The following is a 13873-nucleotide window of genomic DNA, read 5'->3' as shown; positions in this document are numbered from 1 at the left end:
TTCCACTACAGAGAAATCTCAGTAAGTTCTACTAACTTTACAAGGCTTATCCAAGCTTTCCCATCATAATAGCTTTTTTACCCAATAAATAGCACTGGGTTATTCCATATATACACCACAGCATCAATACATTTGTTATTTCTTATTTACTAAATAATGGCAGATCATACAGTCACATAATATTGGAGCTGGAGGGCAACTGGCATACTTATTCAGTTTAAAGATGAGGAAACTGCTAACAGATACTAGTAACTTATAATAGGTTTCTAGAATTCAATTCTTTTTTAGGTCAATTAATTAAACTAGATTTTTCTGTGTGGGTACCGTCTCACTGGATGAACTAACAAACAGTACATAATAGCACTAGTTTATGACTTGGGTTCTTTCATAATTCAGTTCATTGTGATTTCTAAGAAGGTTTCTGTTGAAAATAATTCTGGCTAAACAATAATATGATGGCAAATTAAAAGAACAAGAAAACTTCATTGAATACTTGCATCAAGATGCTCCTTCTTAATATGTACACAAATCACATAAATTAGAGAGGAATTTAAAAAAATTTTTTAAGGAATAACAATTTTAGGTAGGCAATTGTAAGGAAGATAACAGTCATGCCTGACAAGGCTACGTGATTCTTCCACAGACCCCAAGGTGAGAGAGGTCGATGCCCTGGTCTCTCAAAAATTCTTCTCCAGTACATCTGAAATTCAACAGAAAAAATATGAATACATTTTTAATATTTGTTCAATTTTATTCACTATGTTTGTGGCTTATTTAAATGCCTATAGGTTTTTATGAACCCATACACATCACAGAATCCAGACAGTGCAGACACTGTAAGGCCTTACTAAAATATCAAAGCAGCTCATTTCAAAAGCAAATGTTCTGAAAATCAAATCTCACACCCACACTCAAAACAGCAAAATGACCTATTAAAAGACTCAAGCCAAACAGCACATAAGAAACATTTCTCCAACTTAAATACAATTTTGACCATAGTAGAATATCTAGGAGTTGTACTGTACTTTCATATGCATTAATGGACAACAACTCACATACAGATAAGAAAATTTAGTCTCAGAAAAGCCAGTGTCCCTGAAAGGACTTACACCAGCTCAGCCCAGTGGCCTTTTTCCATCACACCACATAGTAAGCAGATGCATTAGAACACTAAATGCAAACTTACATTGCAAAGCTACAGGTATTGTTTGCTGTGACATTGAATCCCAGGCAGAAGTTTTGTCCCAAAAATTCATTGTGCTGCAAAGCCTATAATGCAAGGTGGAGCAGGCAAGGTAGCTTTGGATTTCAAAGTTTCCAAAGAATTATCACAATCACATCCTCCTAGTTTAATGTTTATTATTATTTCTGAAAACAAACCAAGCTTCACATTCACAGTTTGCCCCACCAGAGCAACTAAATGATTTTTCCTGGCAATCAAGAGGCCTAAGGTTAGGGTTTTGGCTTCTCATACAAAGGAAAAAAAATACTTGGCCAAGCTGGGACACCTCAGGCTGTGTTACCCGATAGCACTGCCCTCCTTCTCTCTCCAATGTTACAGCCTCATAAACATTGTAATTAAAATGATAGTGATACTCAGTGGCTATTGCTTATTTATGTAATAATTTTTTGTATTATACTTGTTTGTTTTAATCAAAAGCAAATATAATTCTTGGGAGTTAGAAACTCAATTATACTATATTAAGACAGTTTTTAAAGTTGATTAGATTCTAAAGCCAATAGTGTCTGTGAATACTAAATGGTCTTCATTTTTCTTCAAATTTCCCTTTCAAAATAAAGCACATATTCTAGGATCCCATCCTCCTATTTCCCTATTTACAGAACTGAAATACAACTACACTGTTTTCACATGAATTTGTCAAGCTTTCTACTTCACTATGAGCTAGACCCTACCCTTCACCTCCCTCAAACAACAGGGTGACTAGGAAAACCAGGTGATCATCAAGTTGATCCAAGGTTTAATAGGAAACTCTCCTTCACCGCTCCTAAAAGAAAATTCCTGGGAGATCTCCACAGCTCATATCTGGGGGCATGAGATGATCAGGCTTTACTCTGATATTCCTAGCATGGGAACAATAAACCAGCCACAGGGACAAAAGAAGACAAGCTACCGCATAGCCATGAGAAATGCTCAAGTACTGAAGCCATGAGAGCCAAGGCACAATGGTTCTGAGGTTGACCAACAGCCCTGAAAAAATCTACAAAGAGCAAATCCCAACAATCAGAACTGGTGGCCTGGTTTCATGAAGAGTTCTAAAGCTTACCCTCTTTAACTCCCCTACAACCTTGTAAACATTTCTCCTGAGGCCAACGCATTCTTGAAATTCCTCCCACTGCTCTAAACACCATATCCTCTTTGCATGTGTATTCCCCTCTTAGGTGAGGCTGTTTGTGCTTTTAGAGCAAGGGTGGGAAACTTTTTTCCTGCCAAGGGTCCTTAGGATATTTATAACACCATTCAAGGGCCATACAAAATTATTAACTTAAAAATTAGCTATGAAAAAAAGCTCCTAGATTTATCGAATTTTGAGTCCCATCTACAGTTGCCTTGGCAGTGCCAGACCAAATGATTTTGGCCTGTGATCTGGACATTCCCCACCCTTGCTTTAAAGGAATGACAATGCATCTATATTTCATTTAATTAGAAGATCTGCAGTTGTCAAGGTTTTTACTTTCTCTGTAACTGCACACAATGGAAGGTCCATAGTCCTAACAGTTCTAATGATGCAGCCACTATATGTTCCCACCAACAGACACACCAGCACATATCCTGAGCACCTCATGTGCCTCTATACTTCCTTAACACAGGAAGCTTTGTAATCTTCAAGGGTTTGCATCCTATCTCCAAATGAATTTAGGAATAATTTGGGGTTCAAAATGGATGCTTAAAATACCCCAAAGCCTAGAACTAGTGCAACATAATGTTAAGTGTAGCATAAAATATAATCAATACCTTCATTTCAGGCTATCAAAAAGCGGTACTGCCATGGAGACCCCAGGAAGGACCACTCCAGCAAGAGATGGCTACATAAGGAGAGGTTCATACAAAACTTCTCCTAATTGGCACTTCCCATGCTGGGATGGGCTTAACAAGGACAATGGTGCTGGTGGGAATACATATTTTTCAACTTGATTGAATCAAGTGATTAATATATAACATCTCATTAAAATACAGTTTCATGAGTGGTTCTAAAACTTCTATATATAACCCATAATAAATAAATCAAAGCATCCAACCTATCAAACAAAATATTTTTATGTACTAAAGGACACATTATTTATCTCCCCACCTTCAATTTACAACTTAACCCACTACTTTCTCTCTATAGAGCTCCTCAATGTTTTCTTGTGAAGCTCCTCATGACTTCTTATTTGCTAAATCAAAAGACCCTTTACAGCTTCCATTGCTTGCATTTTCTATAGCATTTGCCTTTGGGGCTATGCCCTAATCTTGAAAATCCTTTTTCCCTTGGTCTCAGGCCCCACATGCTCATGACTTCCTTCCCAGGCCCTGGCTGCCTTTTCTCATTGAGCATTGGTGATCCCCAGGATCCCATCCGTGGCCCAATTCTGTGTGTGACCAGTTTGACTAACAGCCCTGACATTGGACAGCCCCCTTCCCAGAACAGAGACATACTCACATAAAGAGCTTCTTCTTAACTCCAAAGAGCTCCATGGATGTCATGCTGTTGAAACCCTGGTTCATTGTTAGGAAGAAGAGCACCCCAGCTCTGTGATGAGAGAAGAACAAAAGCGCTGCAGTGGATTAAACATTCTTAGATCAATTCCTAAGTGCTAAACTTATTTTCCCCCAAATAATAAGCATTAAAAAACTGTTCAGGTTAAAACAGTGACAGAAGGCAAGTGTAAGTCCCCACAGGTCTCTCCCCATCCCACTGTTTCCACAGTGGTGCTCCAAATTCACAGTCCTGCATTGCCATGGATTGAACTGTGTCTTCCCAAAATTCCTATGTTGAAGCCCTAACCCTCAATGTGATATTTAGAGGTGGCATCTTTGGAAGGTAATTGTTTATTTTTTATTTTTTTTAAAGAATAGTTTATTGATTTTTAGAGAGAGAGGAAAGAAGGGAGAAACATCAATGTGAGAATATTACATCTATGTGAGAGTGTAACATTGATCAGCTGCCTCCTGCATTCCTCCTACAGGAGAATTGAACCAGCAACCCAGGCATGTGCTTTGACCAGGAAATGAACCAGCAACCTTTCAGTGCATGGGACAAAGCCCAACGAACAGAGCCACAGGGGCAGGGTGGAAGGTACAGTGGAACCTTAGTTCTTGAACTTAATTCATTCCGGAAAGCTGTTCGAGAAGCTATTTATTCGAAAATGGAATCATTTTTTCCCATTAGAAATAATGTAAATTGAATTAATTAATTCCAGACCCCCAAATGATTCTGTTTTAACCTTTCTTGTATACAGTACATGTCTAATGCACTGTTTAATCTATAAACAAACACTTCTTTTCTTAAATTTATTGAACTACTCCCTACTAAAACGAATCGCTCTCAGCGCTTTTCCCGGGGGTCTTTCAGGAGGTCATTATTGCAGCATGTTTGCTTTTTCACATTTCATTGCCTCCAAAATGCTATCACCTGCTAACTGCTTTTTGTTTACTCAAATAAACAATTTTTCTACTTCTTCAATTGTATGTACTTGTTTTGTGAGCACTTTCACACCCTTAGCATCATCAGCACTCTTTAAAAAAAAAAAAAATATATATATATATATATATGTCTTTATTGATTTCAGAGAGAGGAAGAGAGAGGGAAAGAGAGAGCTAGAAGCATCAATGATGAGAGTCATTGATCAGCTGCCTCCTGCATGCCCCCAACTGAGGATCGAGCCCGCCACCCAGGGCATGTGCCCTGACCGGGAATCAAACCACAGTCACCTGGATCATAGTATTTCACAGCATACTTACAAGAATCTGGAGGTTACCTCAGCTATAGAGGCCTGGGGATTACCCAGTAAGTTTTTGAAGGAACGCTTGGAAATCCATCTACGTTGATGACAGAAGGAGGTGGCATAGGTGATCTCCTTAAAGCTGCACTCTTCTTTTCTCAACCCAGAGAGTTGATCTAACTCAACTTTCATTTCTCTAAAGAGGGTGGAGTTGACATAAAACTCAGCTAATTTTTCTATGAGTGGTTTATTTGTCTTGGAAGGCTCTTTAGTCTCCCTGACTTTGGAATAAAAGTAAACAGAGAAAAACATTAACAAAATAACTGATTTAGCCCATTTTTTTCTAGAACCCCTTTCTTAGATTTTTTTCCCCTAACACCTTAATTCTAAGCTTGAATGTTAAAAAAATATATTAGATCTGTCATTGCTTTACACATTAGAAAAATGACTTAATTGCTACTTCCATACACTTATGGATATAGCAATGTGACTCACCATTTCCTAGCTATAATATTTGTACCCCGGCCCTTTTAAAATAAACTTCTTACTGTAAGGAGTTATAATTCTTAACAGAAAAACTTCTGCCTTTCTTTCCACTATGTGCAAATGCATTAATTGCGAAGTTTCTTATTTCTCTTTTAAATATATCTTTATTGATTTCAGAGAGAGGAAATGAGAGGGCGAGAGAGAGAAATAGAAACATCAATGATGAAAGAGTCATTGATCAAGCACGTAACCTGGGCATGTGCCCTGACTGGGAATTGAACACCGATCACCTGGATCCTAGGTAGATGCTCAACCTCTGAGCCACGCCTGGCCGGGCAAAGTTTCTTATTTCAAGACACTATATAAAACTGTGTATTTTTTCATGAACACTCTACTCAGAACTGACACTATCATATCAACGTGCAATTACAAATTAAAAATACAGCACTCATAGACAACAAAATATGTGCTGACTGATGCTATAAACTGAATGTTTATGCCCCCTCCTCAAATTCATATACTGAAACCCAAACCCCAATGTGATGGTATTTGAATGTGGGGCGTTTGAGGAGTGATTAGGTCATGAAAGTGGAGCCCACATGAGTGGAATTAGTGCCCTTATAAAAGAAGCTCCACTGGCCCCCTGCCTGCTTTCTACCATGTGAAGAGGCACTGAGAAGATGGTGGTCCACCTATGAACCAGAAAGCAGGACCTCAACAAACACTGAATTGCTGGTGCCTTGATCTTAGACTTCACAATCTCTAGAATCGTGACAAATTGTTGTTTAAGCAACCCAGACTATGGTATTCTTGTTACAGCAGCCTGACAAACTAAGGCAACTGGTATCAGAGGGCATCATTAGTAATATAAATTCACAAAGCCACGTTATAATGACATACCACACGGCTCACCTTCAGCCAGTTCAATTAGGTGATAATCTGTGACTCTTAACAGATGCAAATACTTTCACCATGTTCATCCTCTCTGTTTAATATCACAGGAGAAGAGTCTCCATTAATGACATCCAGGAAGAAGTCTGCAGAGTTACTATAGAGCTCACAGTGGTGACCTACAAAAGTAGGCAAATCACATATATATAATCTTGATGGTCTTAAAAAATAAGACTTTCAGGGGGTGAGGGAGGTGAGGCTGAAGAAGACAGAATATAATGACTTCTCTTTCATCTTTCTCTCTTCTCCTATCACTAAGTTACTTCTTTTATATATTCAATCACACAGCATGTCAACAATTCTCTGTCTCTTGGCACAAAACCTACTCCCAGATACGTTTACTTATTTTAATTCTTGACACCTGAAACACCCACCACCTAACAATATGCTCTGGTTATTATCAGTGCTTCTTCAATCAAAGCCAACTAAGGCACAGCAGAACTGTGTTTGGGAGAAGCCCAGAGTGTGCTGTTCTCTGGCTTCACCTAGGGTCCGCCAGAATGTGAGTACCAGTGTAGCAATGGTTCCATCTCCATCTACTAAATTCAGGTATAAATCATCATCCATTATGCTGCTATAAATCCAATGCAGAGAACAAGCCACCAGCCCAGCATTCTCAAGAAGATATTACTAGCACAGCACACCTGAACTCTTATCTTGACTTTTTATAACTAATCATTTAAACTCAACTTGGCCTGGAGTGTAATTCTTAGAATCATCTCCCCTATACACCCCTGGCTTATGTATGCGTTATTACTTTAATAGATATAGATTCAACAAAATCAAATTCAATAAAAACAAATTTTAAAAGAGAGTTAGAGATTATTTAAAGGTATAGTTGGAGTCATGGAGCATCATCTCTATTAATATCCAAATATTGCTAAAATGAAGCAGACTGTATGAACATTAAAAGAAATTACTCTTTTATATCTCAAATAAAATGAGGTAGCCCAGAATTGTCAAAAATGTTGGAGCATCAAAGTCAGATTCAGAAATAGCCACTCTTACCCACTCAATGACTAAATTTGTAATCTAATGTTACTACATAATTAATCAGCATCTCCACAAACCCACATCAAAGCAGACCAACATCCCATGCAGAAGAAAGACTGATACAGCCTGATTGTTACATGGTCAAGAAGACAAATGATTTCAAGGGAAGGACAGTATTAGGAATTCCAAAAATGTTCAACTGACAGATAACTGGCTAAGAGGCCAATATATTTATGAAACTATTAAGAAAAAGGAACTAAAACTGGGAAACAGAACAGTTTAGTCCCAGTAGGAATAGTCCTACACCTACACAGAGTAGGCATACAGACTCAAATGGGACAAGAAAGAGACCTACATAACAAGCCAGTGCTGCAAAATGAAGACAAATTCTAGCACCAAACTGACCCAAGATGCTCTGGCATGGTAGAGCACATATTATCTCTACTCGAAGATCAAGCAGTACTCAGGTCCACATCCTCTGCCTTCTTTCAGGATTCTATGAATGAAGGATCTCACTGCATGAAAAGGCAACCATACCAGCTGATGCAAAGTACCCCAAGGCCTCCTGAGCAGGACCACGGAACATTAGTCTTCCTGAGGCCAATAAGGTGAGGCTATCAAACAATTTGAAGATGGAATAACGAGGCTGATGAATGGAGAAGATGATGATTCATCCCTATTTAGACATCCTAAGGTAAAAATGAGAAAATAATGAGTCATTAAACATCTGAATTTTGCACTTCTTAGCAAAAACCTTTATTCCTGCCTTTAGCACATTTATTCCTGGTTCAACTTGATTTTCTCTTACTGACTTCTCATGCCACCTTATCTCCCAGAGAGTTAGGGGATCTAAATTCAATGCACTTATGAAGATTAAAGTTTTTTAAAAAGTGAGCTGTCCAGAATCAACTACAACATTAATTAAAAACTCAGATTCCTGGACAGCCTTCCCAGAAATATGGGGTCTAGGGAATCCATATTTTTAACAAGCGCCTGCTAACTTGTAAGGACATTCAAGTATGACAGTTTATTATGGACTAAATATTAAAACAATGTTTGTAATCCCATTCTCATTGATCATTGAAGTCTCCTGGTTCTGTTGAAACTGGTGTTCATTCTCTGTCCTAATAGTAAAAATTAACATTACTGAATACTTAGTGTGTCTTTGTTAAATATTTATAGATAAATGCATCTGGATTCTCACAGTATTGTTACAAGACAATAGGGCAACACTGACAGTATGAACAGTATTATAACTTTCATTTTACAGATAAAGTCTAGAGGGTTAAGCAATTGGGCCAAGGTGTCACAGTTGTTGATAAGGAGCAGGGCTGGGATATGTTGGCCCATGGCCAAAACATTGCAAAACTACCTTTATACAGGACTTGCAACTTATGGGTCAAAGAAACAAAGGCTATAATCACTGTTCAAAAACTGTTATTATAAAATATAGTTTATGAAAAGTGATTTACAAACACAGAAAGAGGAAGGCTAAAAAGAACACTCAGGTGTTACTTTGGAATTGAAAATATTATTATGGACTCATGGATTTTTAATATATACATAACATAACAGCAATAGTTTCAGATATGTGTTTATGTGTTTTTCTATTCAAACTACATATACACGCAATATATTTATATTGAATATGTGTTTTCAAATAAAATATAATTCAATATTATATATACATACAAAAGCACACATACCTGTGTATTTCCCTGGGTCTGTCTCTAAATGGATCTAGAAGCAATGACACTCCACTAGCAGTGAGCATACTAAGTAATCAGATCTTAGTTTCTAAATCATAACTACATGAGATGGAACAAGGGCTCCTTAAAGAATCATCTGCCCTGGCCAATGTGGCTCAGTGGTTAAAGCATCAGCATGCACACTGAAAGGTCATGTTTTTGATTCCCTATCAAGTGCACCTACCTGTTTGCAGGTTTGATACTGCCTGGTTGAGGTGCATGCAGGAGGCAAAATCAATGGATGAGTCTCTCTTACATTAATGTCTCTCTCTCTCCCTCGCCCTCCCTCCCTTCTACTCTCTATAAAAATCAATGGGAAAATATCCTGTGGTGAAGATTAACAAAAAGCAAACAAACAAACAAAAGAATCATCTGACCCAGAAAAAGTTCAAGATAAACTGGGAACATCTTCTTGACCATAAAGTAGGGAAATTCTTGAACAAGAATTTGCTGAAAGGACATAAAAGCCAGATTCAGGGATTCTAAGATGGTGGTAGATTAAGCGGAAGCTACACTGACATTCTCCCAAGACCAAACTAGAATTACAACTAAAATATAGAAAAAAAATCCTGAATAATCAACTGAAGACTAGCTGGAGAGAGCCCTTATAACCAAGGACATAAAGTGGAGACCACATAGAGACTGATAGAAAGTGCAGAGTAACAACAGGGATGGCTGGGCTCCCACAGATAGCAGCTGTAGTTCCCTAGGGATACCTCAGCTATGGGGGTTCCCACTGAGAACTCTGGTGTCCAAACCCCAAGCTGGGCTCCCCAGCCCAGAAAAACAGAACTGAGAAAGGTGCCCACATAACATCTGGTTCTGAAAAGAGGTGGGATTTCTGTCTGCCAGGGACAGAAGGTTGGAAATGTAGGCACCCTCTTAAAGGGCCAACACACAAAGTTTTGTGTGTCACCATTCAACTTGGGTTCTGGCAGAGGAAGGGCAGAGTGAACTAGAGCTGTATGAGGACAACCCAGGGTTGAGGGCTCTGGAGATAGGGCTCAGAGGGCGCCATAGGGATTCCTGTGCTGAGTCATTCTCCCACACTGCAGAGGACATTTTTCTCTGGCAGAACTTTGCCATTCATGCAGCTTTTGCCTGGGGGAGAAAGCAATTTCCCCACTTGTTGAAAACCTCAAGCCCCACCCTGTGGAGTTTATGCCTTGCTGTGGTCTACAGCCTAAGGCTCATTAAGAGACTTTGATTAACAATCAGCCTCTGGATGCTTTAAGTCTTTGCTTGGTCTACTCTTGGACCCAGAGCTTGGAAAGCAGATGTTGGTGTGCAGCTGGATCTTTTCCAAGGGGACATAGCCTCAGCAGAGGGAGCCACAAGCTGTGGAGTGCTGAAAGCCCCAAACAGGGTACTAAAGGCCAGTCACAACACAGTGTCTGACATTGGCCTGCACCAGAGACCACCCAAAAGACTGGGAGTCCTGGTAGATATACCTAATACATAGAAACAAACCCAAACAGGCAGCCAAAACGGGGAGACGAGAAAACAAGCCCCAAATGAAAGAACAAAAGAAGTCTCCAGAAAAAGAGTTAAATGAAATAGAGATAAGCAATCTATCAGATATACAGTTCAGAATACCAATTGTAAGGATGCTCAACAGCATGAGAAAATATATGGAAATTAAGAATGACATAGTAGAAATAAAAAAATGCATTAGAAGAAATAAACAGCAGATTAGGGGAAGCTGAGAATCAGATTGGCAAATTGCGAGGTAGGGTAGAAAATATCACTCAATCAGAACCAAAAAGAAAAAACAATTTAAAAACAGGAGGACAGTTTAAGGAAGATGTGAGACAACGTGAAACATAACAATATTTGCATCATAATAAATCCAGGAGGTGAAGAAACTCAACAAGGATTAGAGATGAACCTGTTTGAAGAAATAATGGCAGAAAACTTCCCTAATCTGGTCAAGGAAAAAGTCACACAGGTTCAGGAGGCACAGAGAGTCACAAGCAAGAAGAATCCAATGAGGCCCATGCCCAGACACATCATAATTAAAATGCCAAAAATTCAAAACAAAGAGAGAATATTAAAGGCAGCAGGAGAGAAGCAGTCTGCTACCTACAAAGGAGCTCCAATCAGGCTGTCAGCTGACTTCTCATCAGGAACTCTACAGGCCGAAGGGAATGGTATGAAGTACTCAAGGTAAGGAAAAGCAAGGATCTGAAACCAAGACTACTCTATCCAGCAAGGCTATCATTCATAATAGATGATGAAATAAAGAACCTCCCAGACAAAAAAGGGCTAAAGAAGTTTATCATCACCAAATCAGCATGCAAGAAATGAAAAGGGGACTACTATAATCAGAAATAGGAATATAGAGAGAGAAACATAGGTATAAAGAAATAAAATAGCAATACATAAGTACCTATTATAATAACCTTAAATGTAAATGGATTAAATGCTCCGAACAAAAGATATAGGATAGCTGAATGGATAAGAAAACATGACCCAGCCCAGTGTTGAATGTCAACCTATGATCCAGGAGATCTCGGTTCAATTCCCAGTCAGGGCACATGCCCAGGTGTTAGGCTGGATGCCCAGTAAGGGGCGTGTAGGAGTCAGCTGATCAATGACTCTCATCAATGATGTTTCTCTGTCTCTCTCTCCATCTCCCTTCCTCTCTCTGAAGTGAATAAAGAATTTAGAAAGAAAGAAAAAGAAAGAAAGAAAGAAAGAAAGAAAGAAAGAAAGAAAGAAAGAAAGAAAGAAAGAAAGAAAGAAAGAAAGAAAGAAAGAAAGAAAGAAAACTAGACCCAAATATTTGCTTTCTACAAGAGACTCACCTCAGAACAAAAGACTCACATAGACTGAGAGTGAAAGGATGGAAAAAATTTTTTCATGCAAATGGAAATGAAAAAAAAGCTGGGGTGGCAGTACCCATATCTGACAAAATAGACTTCAAAATGAAGGCCATAACCAAAGGCAATAAATATGAGTAAACAAGAAAACTCTGGTGTCCTATGAGACTTATCAAGGAAATAACTTCCTAAGGTATATAAATGTCCAATCGCAATGTTGTACACCTGAAACTAATACAATCTTATATGTAAACAGTAATCAAAAAAATAAAAAATTTGTTACCTTCCACTTAGCACAGAATCTGAAGTGACCAACATTTTCTTGATTGATATGTTCCACAAAAACCTCATCAGCTTTCAAAAAGTTCAGGCACTTCAATTAGGCATGAAGCAAAAAATAAAAGCTGTATGCCTACCTTCCTCTCCTTACTTTCCTGGTCAGGGTTTCTTTACCAATACCAGAAAGCAACACGGAAGTAGCCAAGACAGTATGTGTTGCTGCCTGAAGAAAGTTCTAATTCTACACAGCCCCTGATCTCACCACCACCCAATCAGTCCCAGGTCCCTGCCCTTTCTTCCCCAACCACATGCAAAAATTTTCTCCCTTACTGGTCATTTCCTAGCCTCTTGGGAGCAGTTGGCACCTACGGACAGAAAAGACCACAATCCACAGAATGCATCAAGCACACATGAGAAATATCTGATTCTATACAGATTAGAGGCCATACTTAGACCAATAGCTCTTACAACCACTCCTCAAGGCTCACAGAGTTAAAAAGAGGTGCTTGTTGTATCCAGGAATAATTATTTCCCCTAGCAAACAAACAAATTAACTAAACAAAACACATAGGCCATGCTGTCTGAGAGACCTAGATGCCCTCCCCACTGCACAGAGAAGAATCAGGCTCACTTCTCTAGAAATCAGAAGAACATGAAAAATCCTAATGACTGCCATCTGTGAAAAATAAATATATGAGGTCCCAAGTAGGTTCTGTTCTCATTTCCCTCCTCGCTCTACTGCCCACTTCAGTGCCAAGTGATGAAAGAAGAGAATGAAATGGAAGAAGAGAATGAAAATCATAGTTTTGTATTGATTTGGATCCTGAATTCTATCATGTTGGACTTCCACTCCATAACTTGAGCTTAAGCCAGAATTTTCTTGTGTTTAAGTAGATTCTGTCTGTCTGTATAATGTGGGGAAGCATTAGGTAAATTGTTCTATATGATAAACAACTATATAAACAGCCACTTATTTAAAACAAGTCTATTAGAAAACCAAAGGACTTTCACAATATGCTCTTTTCAAACTCCGGACTCTTGCTTCTAGAACATAAAGGATATAAATCACGTAAGTGCCGAAAGTGTTTGGTTCATAAAGTACAGTGAGTGATCTTTTATTTCACAGATTAGAATATTAAAGCTCAGAAATTACAACTCTGTCCCCATAACTGGGAAGTTGTAAATCACACAACTAGGCCTCTTTCCACTAAACCACAAGACTTACCCAGGAAAAAATAAATAAAACACTAATCATTCAGTTTCTCAAAGAAATGTTGATGCACATGATACAACCACTTTAAAAACAGTTTGGCCATTCTTTTAAAAATTAAGCTCATACCTAACATTTGATCCAACCATTTCACCCACAGTTGAGGAAAACAAATGAAAGTATGTGTCTGTGTATCTGTACAGACATGTACACAAATGTCCGTGCACCTCTACCTGTGATAGCAAAACCTGTGAAGTTCACTGCTGTCAATAAAGCTACTGAAACAAAAGTTCATGCACATACTTGACATTCATCAGTATTTCTTTCTCAACTGTTTTCCGACTAAGTAGAGAGCCACTCTTCACTTTCACTCGATAGCAGATGTTATGAAAACTTAACACAGCTCCCTCAGTAAACGTCTTCTGGTCTTTAGGGGTCAT

At 38.6% G+C, this 13873-nt stretch overlaps 1 pseudogene; it reads right to left on the bottom strand.

Moving 5' to 3' along the window:
• Positions 1–624: 624 nt before the first annotated feature.
• Positions 625–13873, bottom strand: LOC107537114 (broad substrate specificity ATP-binding cassette transporter ABCG2-like; annotated as a pseudogene).

The sequence above is a fragment of the Miniopterus natalensis genome, chromosome 1, assembly GCF_054644295.1.
Source record: "Miniopterus natalensis isolate mMinNat1 chromosome 1, mMinNat1.hap1, whole genome shotgun sequence".
Taxonomy (NCBI): Eukaryota; Metazoa; Chordata; class Mammalia; order Chiroptera; family Miniopteridae; genus Miniopterus; species Miniopterus natalensis.
The sequence above is the reverse complement of the archived record's forward strand: the minus strand, read 5'-3'. Positions and strand labels throughout refer to the sequence as shown.